The sequence below is a fragment of the Anomalospiza imberbis genome, chromosome 3 (assembly GCF_031753505.1).
Source record: "Anomalospiza imberbis isolate Cuckoo-Finch-1a 21T00152 chromosome 3, ASM3175350v1, whole genome shotgun sequence".
Classification (NCBI taxonomy): domain Eukaryota; kingdom Metazoa; phylum Chordata; class Aves; order Passeriformes; family Viduidae; genus Anomalospiza; species Anomalospiza imberbis.
In genome coordinates this window covers 54,750,756-54,766,393 of record NC_089683.1, presented here as the reverse complement: position 1 = coordinate 54,766,393, position 15,638 = coordinate 54,750,756, and the positions used below count along the sequence as shown (strand labels likewise).

Genomic DNA, 15,638 nt, shown 5'->3' with positions numbered 1-15,638 from the left:
ACCAGCATTTTACTTTTAGTTCTGTAGTTAGGAACAGAGGATCCAAAACTTGTCATGAGGAGAAAACCCAGGCATTTGGGGCACGTAAGAAAAATGAGTAAGCATTGCATGTCATGACACTCTGTAATCACCACTCTTGGCAGAAGGCCAAGCATGGAGTTCATAGAGGCTTTTGAAGCTACTGGAGCTGGAGGGTCCTGCCTTGGAGATGGATATCAGGTTGACATCTCTGCATTTCCTGACAGCTGCTACATTCAAGACACAAAAATACATTTGCCTCACCTATTCCCTGAGCTTCAAATTATGGGGGTACTTAGGTGAATCTTGGAGTTCCAAAACTCGTCCATGAGGATCAGGTTTGAACACTGCTGGATCACAGTCCCATTATAGGTGCTGGTTTGACTGACAGCTACTGGTATGCCCACATGTATTGAATACATTTGGTATTGGAGATAAAAGCTTGCTAAATGACAAAGTATTCCTTGAAAGCAGAAGACTGAGCATTTGTATTTTTCAACACAAAAATCTCCTTTTGAGCTGGTGATACACAGAATATTGACCACTGTTGGTTGTGAAGCTGGAGAATTTAACTGAAGATCCTGTCCTTTATATATGTTTTCTGAGTTTAGCTTGGGAACACAATGGAATTCAGACACTAATAAAGGGGAGGAAAAAAAGGGTCATACTAAAAATCAGGCAAAATTAGGCAAATAATTCTCTACCTTTCAAAATTATGAACTTTATTTTAATTTCAGGTGAAATCCTTTGAATAGAAAACACAGATGTCAATATTTACAAGAAGAATGGAAGCTACAGAAGGCAGCTGATTTGCACCCACCATTACCCAGCACTGTATGTTTGTGTGCTGTCGATCACCCCAAGGGTACAAATCTCTTTGATACACAGGAAAGGGGGAAAGGATTATGAGATTGCCAAATTAGGAACTATTTTTCTCTGATCCGGACAATTATTGTGAACAATTCTAATAACTGGTGACAGAAATACTCAGAGTCATCCCAGAACTTCCAGCAGCAGATATCCCAGCTTCTGGGGAAAATAGACTTATGTCCAAAGTCAACCAAAATCCACCTTCTCTAGCCCAGTTACTGTTGAGGGAAGTGAAAGCAAAGCTGCTGTCTAATTTGCAAAACACAAAATATTGCAACTAGCAGGATAGAAAGGAAAAATGGTCCTACTCTTCTACTCTTCCTATCAGATATGTACTCTGAGAAACAAAATTCCTTAATGTTTTTGGCCGATGGTTCCTCAGGCTGGAACACCCACCCCATGAACTGGCTGCACAGAGACTGAACTGCTCACTCATTTCTCTGGAATTTGTGCAACTATTAATTTGTAATTCAGAGATCTTTGAACCTACTCTTGTATTACCTAAGAACCCTGCTGAGATTGTTAACTTAGCAAATCACTTGATTCTGCAGTTCTCCTTTGTGTTAGCTGCTTCCAGTAATGAGGCTTTTCATGCAAAAACAAATAGTTGGAGCAAAATGAAAAACTCTAGGCCCCAATAGATAAAATTAAATATTGCAGGTTTTTTCATGACACTGCAGAAGGTATGAATAATGATCAAGTGTTTTGGAATGAAATGGAAGGAAACAAAATATGGAATTCTTCACTAATATTAAAGATATGCTATGTAAACTGTATTTAATACCATGTTCAAAGAGATGAGTTCTTGGGAGTATTCTCAAGGGGATTTGTTTTATTTGCTCCATCTACTTTGGTTTAATCTGAAGCAAATAAAAGTTTATTTAAAATACATTCTTAGGTTGCTGTCCTACTGACTCAAACATAACACCAAAACCAAACAATCAGGACAGTCTTTGGGCATCAGTATTAACTCGATTATGACCTCTAGCGATGCCTGCAAATGTAATTTTTCAAAGGACATTGATCTGATAATATATACTGACATTTTACAGTGAGAACAGATCTTTTTTTAAGGAAGTGCTCTAATCCAGAGGTGTTCTAAATATTTTTACTTTTTGCTGTAGCAAAATGCATTTGACAGTTTTTATTCATTAACTCAAAATGTCACTCAGAAATTCAGAGTGATGCAGATGTCTTTCTCTTTGTCCAATGATATTTTTGATATTTACATTTCCAATCAGGGTATAAACACAACAGTTTCGCTGACTAACGAGCAACTGTTAAAATTTAAATGCATGTTTATTTTGTGAATACATAATTCACTGAATTAAGATAACACTGAACATCCACTATGAGCAGGGAATGTGGTTTTCAATTTAGAAAGGAGCCTGTGTTCTGCAGATAAGTACACTGTCAGTGTTACTCTGTGTTTAAAATGTTTCAGCTACAGGGGTTAGAGTTGAAGAATTGCTTAATTTCTGCAAAGCTGGAGCAGGCCAACCTGTACATCACAAGATCCACAGTTGGGAATGAGTTCCTGAGAATTGCTTGTGACAACTGCATGTTAAATGTGATCCAGATTTCCTTGAAAGGTGATGGTTTTAAACCTAATCAGGAAGTTGTATCCACAGAAAATTCAATAAATTTAATAATAAATTAAATAGGATGTGTTACTTTAAAAAAAACCCAAAGATTAAATAATGCAGTGTAATAAAGAGACTTTTTTATAGTGTGCTGTATACTGACTAGTAACTTCTATTTTTTGTCATTCACATGCATTTACATTACTGTAATTGATGCAAGGAACAATAATTATTTTAAATTATGGCCTGTTTGACCATAAAAGTAGCTCTACTGGTTTGGACAGAAAGTCCATCTCCCTGGTATCCTACTTGTTCAAAAGACACCCATAAATGAGTTTTAAGGAAGGGGCAATATTCCCAATGCTGTCACCAGCTTGCAGCCATATGCTGCCAGGCAATTCCTGAGCCAGATGTTCTTTCTGTGTGTTTAGCAATAGTCCATGGATAAATTTTTGACAAACATGTCCGGTCTTGCCGAGAACTCATGTAAGCTTTCAGCTTCACCAGCATCCTGCGGCAAGCAATAACACTGTAATGACACATGATGTGGAATGCCACCCCCTTCAGTTTGTTTGGAATAAATTTCTTCATTGTAGTTACTGTTAATTCACCTTAGTGCTGCTGCTGGAAGAGAAAGTGGAAGATCCATTGATACAATTCTTTGTGTCTCAGTGTTTTAGCTCCCTGTCTTTACCTGCAGACCACCTTTTCTGCTCTCTGTGTTTGGTGGTGTCAATTTTTAAAAATTGATCCTATAATTACAGTAGCCTGCAGTCAAATCACAAAGATTGCTTGTATGAGCCAGGCATATTCAACTAAGTTCTGAATTAGAAATGGTATTTAATATAGTTTAAATCTGAATATGTTTTAAACACAGCTTTATATTGTGTTTGGATGTTTGGGAAAATCAGCCTCCTAACAGAAAACCTGATCTGACTGTACAATTTAGGCAAATACTTATTTTATTATTAATGCACATTGTTTGCTTCTGTATGAAGAAGAATATGTTATGCCAAAAGAGTTTGCCCTGTACTTTTATGACTTAAAAGTCTTTCTGACATACACCAAGCATACTACAGTAAATGCTATTGGGAGATTTGTAAATATATTCCCAGTATTCTTCTGTACTTTGCAATATGTCTATAATTTAAGAATGGTACTTAATCATCTATCCCAACACTTCTGTACTTTCAGACCCTAAAAGTGAATAATACAAAATCCAGTACACGTAGTGTGTCCTTGCAAAGCCACTGTGATGAAGCTTTATTTTAAAATTTTGTTCATGCTTTTCATTAAAGTACTTATCTGCAGCCAAGAGAATAGGAAATTAGGTTGACTAAAATAGCTACAATAGTCTGAACTGAATAGTTAAAAGTAGGGAATTCTACTGATTAAAACAGGGTACTTGAAACATGGCAACATCCGAAAGTTACAACTATTTCACAGCTTGTTGGCTGCTAAAAAATTATGTACTCGCTTCAAGGGGAAATACAACATTCCAGTTTTGCCCATGTGAATAGTACATTAGGCAGCGCTTAAGACATTTTAAACTGTTATGGCTCTATATTGTAAAATATATTTCTCCATAATGTTGCAGCACACCTTATACATTGGGCTGACTACTTGTAAAAATATCTTCCTGTGATTACTATAATGAAATGCACTTTGGATAGATAATAACCTGATGCTTCCAGAAATAGATAACTCTGAAACTGGGGCTAGGAAAAATCAAAGTATTCAGTTTGAAAACTGCTCCTATGAGCATTTCCTCTTAGAGTAGCAATAATCTTTTATAGCAGTTTTGTCTTAATTTTTAGTGATGATCCAAAGCAACTGAAGGGAAAAAAACAGGCTAAGGAAAAAAAATGTTTTGGTGGGAATGCAGCTTTTTTCCCCTTAACTGTTTATTCATGGCCAGGATCCCTAAAACCATCAGGGAGACATAGTGTTTGTGCTGTTGCTTTGGTAAAACTAAAATGAGATGTCTAAAGATTATTTTTTCTAATTTTTGGAAGTGTTTTTGGGCTCTTGTTCTCTTGAAAACCAGCCTATTTCTGTTAGAAATGTGGATTTTTTTAAATAATAGTTATACTAGGAAAAGCCCTACTGTGGCTGCAAGAGAAAAGCACTTTACACTACTACGGCCACCTAAATACCTGAACAGGTATTAAATGTTACAAGTACTCTTATATTGGAAAAAATTTATCTACACTAGTATGTTTTCTCTGTACCCATTCTGGAAGAGTCTAGCTGGCAAAATTAAAGTGTAGAAGGCCATAGTGAAAAAGCTTTAATTCCAAAATTCTCCTAATTCCTTTGGGATGTGCTCAAAACTTGGGTGCTGTCCGTGTCCAGCCTGAACTGTAAATATCTTTCTGAACATGAAAGGGAGAGGGAGCTGGCACATGGTAATCCCATCATTTTGGTGGGAGCTCTGCAGGGAATAATTGTACATGAATTCTTGTGGAATTTCACACTGCAGTTTCATTCTCCTGTCTGTTCTGGATTTTTTACCTGAAAGAAAGAGTGCTCTAATTTTTTACCATCGTGCTATTTCTTAAAGGACCTCTCTGGTGCTAAGAATGATGTTGAAATAAATCAGAAAGTGATCTAAGGAAAAAATGCAAAAAGAAAGCAGAATAAGGAAATACTGGTTGACCTATAATTATCCCCCAATGAAAAAAACAAACAAACAAACAACAAAAAACAAACAAACCACAAGGAAAAAGTAATTTAAATACTTAAAATTGAGAATCTCTCATGAATCCAAAACCCAGATGGCAAACAATTCACTCATGGATCTATTTATGGCAAAAAATTCACTTATGGATCTATTTATTTGTTCCTCAGAAGAGTATTTACAAGACCAAAGCCAGGCTTGTGGATCATCCAGCCCCAGCAGCACTGGGTCAGGGGACTGAAATCTTGGTAGAAGCCACCCTGGTGCCAAAACACTGATGATCTCAGCTATGGAATGATAACTTCTTGTTCTACAATGTAGGCATTTACCTTATAATTTATCAATTTGCCTTTTGTCTATTCATCAATCCTTATCATCTGTTGCCTTAAGAAAAGAACCTCAAACAATCTATGGTAGTCCTATTAGACAATTAGAAAATTTGGAGTGCTGATCACTATATATCTGCATATATGGGCAATGAGGGAGAAAAAAAACATATTTGTATAATAGTTGAAGTTTTCTTGTTTGTGGCCTGTGTGCTGGTTTTACCATGCTTCTGGTTTTTCCTTCACCTTGCAGCTTGAGAAAAGCAAAACACAAACAATAGGATTTTCATATGAGTACTACTTGATTGTTCCTAGCCAGCTAAGCTAACAGAAATGTGATTTTATGATATTTATCAATTTCACTTATAATTCTGAGAAAATTGTAAAGACTTCTGGAGTGAAGGTACTTGTGTATAGCTAAAGCTTTTGTACATCAGCCAGCAGGTGATGAAAAATCCTACGGATGATTATCCCCTCATACTTCTGTAAGATGTTCCAAAACACAGGTGAAATAATTAGGTTCTAAATCCTCTCAAGAATATAAGAACTCATGGTATTAGAGGTATCTTCTTTGTAATATTTTCTACCAAATTTCATTGTCATTCATGGTTACCTACAAAGTGTATGTATTCTCAATGAGAATTTGTGAAATACTCAAATTTCTGAAAGTGCTCACTTCTTGTATTTCAGTTTTAAAGATGGTAGAAAATGTGCTTGGAAAAAGTGGTGAAAACAGAAGTTTATGCTGCTGATTTCCTATACTGGGATTGTTAACTGGAAATTATGTGGCCCTTTAAAAATGTTACATTTCATTAACACAAAATGCAATCCTCATCTCTTTGCTTCTGCATGTCTCTCATTCACGGTATATAAAATAGCACAGCACAAAAAAATAGAAAAGAGATGCTGGTGATGCTTTGATATTTTAAATAATTTGTCCCATTATAAGAGATTGATGGAGTCATCTAAATTCTGAGATGGAAATATTTCTGACCAGATTATAGTGTCTTCTGCCAATTTGCTTTTATATTTAGTAAAAAATACTCTGCTTAAAGGAGGCGATTGTCCCACTCTGCTCTGCACTGGTGAGGCGTCACCTTGAACACTGTGTATAGTTTCGGGCAGCACAATATAAAAAAGGTATTGCGCTATTACAGAGCATCCAAAGGAGAGCCATGAGCATAGTGAGGGGCGCTGAGGCGAGGCTGTACGAGAAGGGCTGAGGTCACTTGGTCTGTTCAGCCTGGAGAAGAGGAGACTGAGGGAAGGCCTCATTGTAGTCTGCAACATCTTCATGAGAGGAAGAGGAGGGGCCACAGTACCTGTACTGTGATCAGGTACGGGACCTGAGGGAATGGCCTGAAGCAGATTCAGGAAAGGTTTTGGTTAGGTATCAGGAAAGGTTTTTCACCCAGAGGATGTTTGAGCACTAAACAGGCTCCCCAGGGAAAGGGGGAGATAGTGTATAAGGGACAGTGTTCCCTGATTCTGGGAACTGCTTTCTGTCCCTGACAGAAATGCATTCTTCCACTGATGCAAGTTAGTAGCACTGCTCCCATTGATTTTCAAGTGCCAAGAAGAAATCAAGGGCAGCCAAGAGCTGAAGATGCTCTTTCCCATCAAAGACCAAACACCAATGCAGCTGTACATTGTTACTGATCACTCTGACCCCACTTCCCTATGGCAGCCATATGGCTTGGAACCATTCCCTGGGTACTCTTCCCTCTTGCAGGATACATGTGAACATTCTACTCTGCAAACCAGCCCCAATTCCCTGGATGGTTTTGTGTCATTCACTACTGTTCTCATTTTGCTTGTGACTGTATTAATTTCTCCCAGTGAATCTATAATTATCTTTTTTAAGTTAAAATTTAAGATTAAAATTTCAGAAGACTTGGTCATAGATGTCCCCATAATATTTATGTTTAAATATATGTAAATTTGCACTGCCTTCCACATATGCATCCTCACTGGAAAGTAATTGCAGCTTCCCTCTTTTTTTTTTTTTCCTTTCTGGACATATGGTGAACAGTATTGTACATAGAGTTATTAAATAGTAAGATACTACAGTAAATCAAAGTAAATCTAACCACTATAACATAAATGCAGTTCTTTGGGGGTGAATATCTTCCAAGTGAACTGCAAATGTTGTGTTTTTCCTGCAGAAACTATATTATAGTATCTTGATGTAGGCAAATGTTCGAGTTTAGCCCTCTGTAATTCCAGGAATTGCTTCCAAAATACACAGCAGTGGTAGTATATGCTTGCCTTGTAATTCTTCAGCTCTGTCTGAACCTTGCTCTACAAACCTATCACAATTTCATTGCAATCAAAGATGAGCAAATTCATGCAACTTGATTAAATCTAGTCACTTGTGACTGTAACAAATGTACCCTTAGAAGACTGAAGCCTTGAAGGCTACAGATTTGACACTTTGTTTAAAATTATTAGTGACTTGCCTGTGTGGCTATGCATCAGTCTAGAGATACTTACGAACTTTATAGTTATTGCTCGGCACATGGTACTACAGAATAGCTGTAATAGTGCTGTGAGGTTTTTTTGGTGTATGACTGGTATTTTTTTCAGCTTTCTAACTGGCTTTCAGTCAAAAAGAAACTGAAACTCAAATATTTATTTCTTGTACAAATTTTTGCACAAGTATTCATGCTGATTTTCCTTGTAGTTGTTATCCATGAGAATTACTTTTGAATACCTATGAAGAGTAAATAAAAAGCATCAGAAGTACTATCATAGTCTGTTTTTTCTTGCAGCTTATATTTGTAAATTTTTTGGTTCAAAATTTGCCCAATCCTTGTTACAATAATGTTTCCAATCCCAAATATCATATACTTACATTAATTTTTTTTTTTAAATTGCAAGTGCTAAATGTGAAGTGCTAAATGCCAGAGCTATTTTACATAAAAGATGTCCAAAAAATTGGTTGTATGAAAAGCATGAAAGCTTATGAAATGGACAAGACAATCAAGAATGTGGGAACTTCCATTCCTTCTTTCTGATTTGTCTATGATACTTGCAGACATGGTTTTAAAAGATATTGTCTCATTAAGATGGTATATCTTAAACTGTAGTAGGGACCTCACATGTGGTTAAAGTATGGTGGCCTTCTTTTGGATTTAAAATTTCTGGAAAATGCTGTTCTGAGTTGATATGAACCATTTGTAAAATCCATGTTGAATTCAGAAAATTGTTTCCATTCAAAATAGCAAAAATAAGACTGACATCTTGAAATAGTCTGTATTAAAAACACAATACAACAGTGGCTGAATTTGATTGCAGTGTAAAATGAGAGAGAAAGAAACACTTTTCTAATATTTGTTTGGAATGAAAGAAGATGATGCAAAATGAATATTTTTGTCAGTAAGAAAGAACTAAGAATATTTTGCATTGTGTTAGCTTCAAGTTTTACTGGGTATTCTTCAACCCTTAAAGACAAGTGGTTTTCTTTCTCACAGCCCATGACTCATGCAATTGTTCCTTTCTTTGTTCTGAAGCATTTTTCCTAGGCGCATAATGACATTTCTGGATAGCTCTGGCTTGCTCAGCTTAGGATTGTGTCACAATTTTCATGAGCTTTTCTGACTGACTAAACTCTCCTCCTTTGTGGCTGCTCTGTTTTATTTCACCAGATGTTTTTGTGCTACAACTTCAGCTGTGATCAAATCTGCAGGCAACAGCAAAATCAGAAGGGTAAGGAAGCTCCCAGTCAATGTGCTGACTGACTTAGTTAACACGTGTGGGATAGAGCATGGTTTCAACTTCCTAGCCAGATTCAGACTGAAAAAAAACTATCCCAGACCCTGCTGAAGCCTGATCTAAGATGGGGGGTGGGGATGGTGGCAACTGACACAGACCCTGAACCCAAGCGATGGATACAGCCTGTCTGTAAAGCAACAAATCATATATTTATTTCCAAGTATCTTCTCTGCACTTGCTAGCACCCCCATCTTTCTTGATGAAACTGTAGCTGATGAGTTCATCAGTTGTTACATCCCAAATACTGGATAGAGGGGTCTATTTCCTGACCTGAAGAAGAAGGGTGGGGGCAGTTGTTAGCTACTGGAGTCTTCTTCACTCCTGCCTCTTCAGTGGTGTTGGTTGCAATGTCCAAGAGAAGAGACAAGCCCAGGATTTCTGGCCTTCATGACAGCAGCCTCTCAACAACAGAGTAAATGTCCCCTTCCATTCAGAAGCACAGTACATATGCCTGAGGAGACCTTTCAGAAGGAGCTTCCTCTGTACGCTTTGATGTGCAAGCCAGTCAGCAGGTCTGCTCCAAATGTTATCAGACAATGCATGATGTTGAGATCAGTCTCACCAATGTGAGAAGCAGCCATGTGAAAAGCTCATGTTTTCCACAATATTGTGCCTGTGATACAGTCAACAAAGTATCTGTGATGTACAAGGTCCCAGTTGCTCTACAGAGTTCAGGGTCCTCATGCTCAAGAAAGATCAGTTCAAAGTGAAACAGATGCAGAAAGAGTCAACAAGGAGTCAAGAGGATGGAAGATCTCCCTCTGAAATAAAACCAAAAGGATGCTTAACCCAGAAAAAACATTTTTAAGGGTTATACAGCTGCCTTGTGTAAATGTAAAACATGATTGAACTGAAAAATGAGATACCATTCTTTAAACTTTTTATTTTATCAATCTTCATTTCATTTTCATATGCTAGTAGAGTACATCTCTCTCTGCAGTGAATCCTTTCAGTGTGCACCACATTTAGGTAATACTTTGGGAGAATTAAGAAGGGGCAAGGTGATTGTATTTTGAAAATACAACAACCTTTTCATAATTAGTGGCATATCTGAAATCATGGTTTATAAAATAAAAGTTGTATCAGAAGTAGTTAAAGAAAAAGGGGTTACCAATGAAAATCCCTTAGTCTCCAACACTCATGCTGACTTCTCCTTTCCCAAAGTGGCATAAAACATCAGTTGTGGTATTCAGTTTTCCCTGAAAGTCCTATACCTCATGTGGAGATGCTATAAAGTGCACTAGATTTATCATCTGTTCTCTATGTCTGTGGATGCAGAAATCCATGCCATTTTATCCCTATTAAATCATGCACCAAATGAAAGTAGATCTAGTGATGTAACAGGAAACAATTTTCTGCATTTTTTAGTACCTTTCAATGTAATTGAGCATATGGTGAATACTCCTCAAAAACAGCAAGATATTATTAGCCCTGTTATATGGATTCCCTGTTACAGGGAAAGGGAAACAAGAATTGATATGATGGCTTGTGCAAGGTCACACTACAAATAGATGTGGATAAATAACTTCTACAGAAACAGATACCCCTTTCTTGGTAAAATTCAGCAGCTGTCTGACCATGAGCAAAAACATAAGGCAGATGAGAACCTCAGCTGCTCAATCTCTGTGCTGTGATTTACATAAGGTAAGCAGATGGGCAGCAATGGGCAAGATCTGAATTTCTCCAGAGAAAGCATTCAAGACGAAACAAACCGGATAAAATAGAATAAATTCACGTGCTCATTACTCTTCATATGGATAATCTCAAAAGCAGGACTGGTAGTTACTGTTTCACCTTTTGCGAAGTCATGGAATTAAAAATTACCGAGGCAGCCACCAGAGTGCACCAGATACATTTTAGAGCAACTCACAAGAAAAGTGAACAGCCTAAGAACTGTTACTCCCTTTTCTTGAGGTCTTTTGTTTTTGTTATGCGAAACGAATCATCAGTTCTTTAAATATGTGTGCGGAGGGCAGTGAGGAAGAAGGTGAAGACTCAGAAAGCTAGGAAGGCGTCACTGCTTTCTGTGTACACGTGTGACTTCATCCCCACCTTTGCCATTTGGGGATGTGTAAGATGATCTGAAACACCTCCTACATATCAGTACTGTACATTTTGAAATACTGACTACTCCACGCTGTGTATGCCATATGGTGCACATTGTAACTGAACGCTGCATCTTCCATATTTTGAAGGGCAACATAAAAGCATAAAGGTGAAGTTTACCAGACAGATGTGCACACCTGCATGTGACCTACTCATGTAGTCAGCCTTTCTAGTCAGTGGACGTAAATGGACAATTCTGGCACAGGATTTGTCTTTATGTGCTAAAGTGGAGGTCTAACATAGGACAGAGGATTTTACCCTCTAAAAGATCATTTTTTCATGGACTTCTAATGGAATGTAAAATCAGTTGCATAGCTCTAGACATCAAGAGTTAAGTACCTGTAATCTACATTTTTGTATTATTTCTAGCATTGATTATTAACAGCTGCAGAACACTCTTCATGTATGTTGTTCTTTAGGTAGTGGAGTGCAGCAATACATGAAATGTGAAGCTTAATAAGGGTTAGATTTCATCTTACAGTACACAAACAACATTCCATTTCATGTATTTTCTGGCTGCTGGCTGGAGCCCTGGAAATATAATTTGGACAATGGAAGTACTGCCATTTTATTTCAATGTAAATTAGGTGAGTGAGCTGGTGAGACATTTTCTGCTCAGTTTAAAACCCATCTGAGCAAATGCTGGAATAGATAGAAGGGAAAGGTTGAAACTCCCCTGCATTAAAAATACACTTTAAAATCCAGTTATACTTTTACTTTAGCACTGCAGTAGTTGTCAAAATGCTCTTGGACCGGGGGATTTCTAGACCTCAGCAGGAACAAATCCATCTACTGCCATTGAAGTCAGCTTGTGAATTTAAATTTGTCAGCTGACCTGTTACTATTTCCTCTAGCCAATTCTTCTCAGTGGGTTGCGTTTTTATCTGTTGATAATTAACATATCATTAGGAACTGGAATGTGAAAAATCATCTAACACATATTTTAAAAGAATAATCATATATTTATACAAAATATAAAAACCAGTGTGATTTATTTTTTTATTTGGGAAAATTTTAAAAATGAAAATAAATCGCTTTGCAGTGAAGAGTCAAAAGCACATGTTGAACACATGCCTATTCAAACCCTGTAAAGCAGCGATGAAGGATGGCACTGCTGAGAAGTTCTCTTTTTAGCAGTTGTTTTGTAAAGAGAGCACTAAGCATGAGAACGCTGCATGGTCTGCTTGGCTTTGGTGACTGAGTATATTGAGTGTAAAGGCATTGCATGACATCTTAATCTAAATATTTAAACTCCTTCAAAGAGTCTTGGATTCTGTAGCAAGATAGACTGATTTGTAATTTCCTTTCTCAGTGATATCCTCCTTTTAGTAGATAAACTTATAAACCTCAAATGGTGCATTCTCACTTAGTTGATTATAGAGTTATAGAACAGTTTGAGTGGGAAGTGACCTTAAAGATGATGGAATTCCAAACCTTCTGCCATCAACAGAGATGCCACTCACTAGATCAAGTCCCTCAGGGCCCCATTCAATCTGGCCTTGAACACTCCCAGAGATGGGGCATCTACAAGCTCTCTAGGCAACCTGTTCACCACACTCTGAGTAATGATTTTCTTCTTAACATCTAATCTAAACCTGCCTGTTTTCTCTCATTGTCCCTTGTCCTGTCTCTATCTGCCTATATGAAAAGGCCCTCTCCCTGTTTTTAAAAAGCCTCTTTAAGGTACTGGAAGGCCTCAATGAGGTCTCCCCAAAGCTTTCTCTTCTCTATGAACAACCTTACTTTCCAAATAAGTATGTCTGGACCTTATTAAGAACAAAAATATTAACTGCAAACTCAGGAATTAATGACTATTTAGTCAGTTAGGCAGAAGATACACCAGTCAGAGAGAGTAGTGATATTTCTGTCAATTTACAGCAACAATACATCTGTAGGTCAAACTTATCTGTGTGTCTAGTGTATACTGGGAATCATTTAATCAAAGAAAACCTTGCTGGTGTTATGCTGTCATAACAAGACTAGGTTTGATCCTCTCAAGTAGAGGAAAAAAATGTGTCTAGAGTTAGCTGCTAAATTCACTTCTATGTTTGAAGTGCATCATAATAAAGACAGAGGTAAGAAAGGAATCAATACATCTTGTGATTTTATCACTAATTTAATCCCTAGTCTCATTTTTAATAGGACTTTTTTTCTTTCTAACTCCTTTTCTCAATTTCCTTGTTACATGCTTATAAAAACTTTCTTAAACTTTCTTATTTCTTACATTCCAGTTGACTGGTACAAACTCATTCTGGGTTTTGCCTCTCTTAATCTCTTCCCCACCCCAAACAAGGCAGGTTCTTCCCTTTCTCCATTTGCAGCAAGACTGTCTTTTGAGCAGCCCCTAGTGACGCCAATTGACTATATCTTGTTTCTGCATTCTTCTTTTTACAGCGAGGCTGCAGCATTGTTGATGTGTTTTAAGATGCTTATCAAAGAAAAAGCAGTTTACATTTTTGTGCTTATAGCACCTAATATATATTTAGTTTGGGCTTTGGAAAACACTCATTAGACATGGAATTCTCTAAATATTTTACTTTTATTTCTGTTTTATTTTAGTTGTTTTTTAAAGGAAGTTTTATAACTAAGCGGTATATTTGGCATGCAACCAGTTAGCTGAGGCTTTAGACAAGGCCAGCTCCTAAGGACCCTGGTATTTACATTTAGTTTTTCTGGTTTAGTTTAAAAAGAAAAAACGGGTCCTTCAGAAAATAATTTTGCATTCTGCATATGCTGTTTAACAATTAACCACATGTGCATTTAAAGAAAGCCAAATGCACCGGCAGATAGGAGTGCTAACATACGTTAATAGGTTAATAGGGTGTTTTCTCACCTCATGCTGATGTATTTCCAACGTGAGCTGTGAAAACAGAATTCTTGTTTGCATACTTGTGTGAGAAGTTAGGCTAATTTTTGCCTTTGGGACACAGCATGAGATGTAGAGAGTGCAATACCTTTGCAGTGAGAGTACAGTGAAATCTTTCCACAGTCCTAAGTTTTGCAGTGGTTTCATGTCTTTGTTTTTGTGAGTGTGTAGGTACATGCAGACAATTTGTCTCAGTGCTTTTGGTGCATACTGCTAGCTAAACTGTTGTAACAGTTTAGTACTAAGCTATTGCTGAAGCTGCACTGAAGCTGTACCTTCTCTTTTACCCGTTTTCTTTTGCAGAAGGAGAACATCTGTGGAGGTGAGGCAGCCTCTTTCCTATGCATTGTAAATATTAAAAAATTAAAGAATCACATAGTTAAAAATGGACCTGTTCCTTTTTCTAATTTATATGCATAATATATTTGTTGGTACTAATGTCTTTTTAATAAATTGGGGTTTTTAAATTTAATGTGAAAATTTTGATTAAAAAGTAACAATGCAAAAATATTTTAACCAAAACATCTTGGCTAGCTGCCTACAGATAAAACATCCAAGAAACCATGGAAGAGGCAGGCTTTATCAAAACCCGCCCCCCTTTCAATAGTTTATATGAATTTAAAACTAAGGCAGCCCATGACCCTCCGGTGTGTGAGAAATGAAAAGGAAACTCTGTAATGGTTGGCCTATTTAACGACATCCAAGTTTTTGTGCTTGTAATTTTGTTGCTCAAAATTTAACGGCAATTTTACCCTTTTTAAAGAAATCAGGACTTCCTGTTTGGCACTCTGTAAAAGTCCATCATCAATGGCAAAATTCTGTTTTACTGACTATGATCCCTCCAAAGTTATCATCTGTAAGCATCAAGGACTCTAGAGGATCTTGCTCAAACATGACCAGAAGCTCTGCCTGTTTGCTTCTCTGCTGGGACTGACTTCACAGTGGCCGTAGGCCAAGATTTCTGTGCTGCTCATGCACGGCAGCTCTGCACTGCAGAATAGCTGCACAGAAAACTGCATGGGCCACCCACAACCTTGCATGCAGCGTTCCAATTTAGGTACAAGGTTAAGAGAGTGAAGGTTCAGAGCTCAATACCCACACGCTTCAGAATACCTCATGGAGCCCAGCACTGAACTTTGCAGATTTTAACTGCAAGCAAAGCAGTTGCATGATTTGTTTTAAAAGGAAAAAAAGTAAACACAATGCAAATTACACTCATCTCAACTGAAGATGATCCATTCACTTATAGAACAAACTGATAATAATTCAGACAAATCATATGCATATGTGAACGAGGGCACAAATTACAAACATAAATAGCGTATGCGCATTGACATGTTGCCATGGTAAAAACAAACAGGTTTGGGTGTTGCATTACAGGTCTTGCCTACCAATTCAAAACTAATACCAAGGCA

At 37.3% G+C, this 15,638-nt stretch overlaps 1 protein-coding gene across 1 annotated transcript in view; it reads left to right on the top strand.

Moving 5' to 3' along the window:
• The window catches only part of ARHGAP18 (Rho GTPase activating protein 18), an 89,620-nt gene that overhangs the window by 10,397 nt on the left and 63,585 nt on the right, over nucleotides 1-15,638 (top strand). The window lies entirely within an intron of this gene.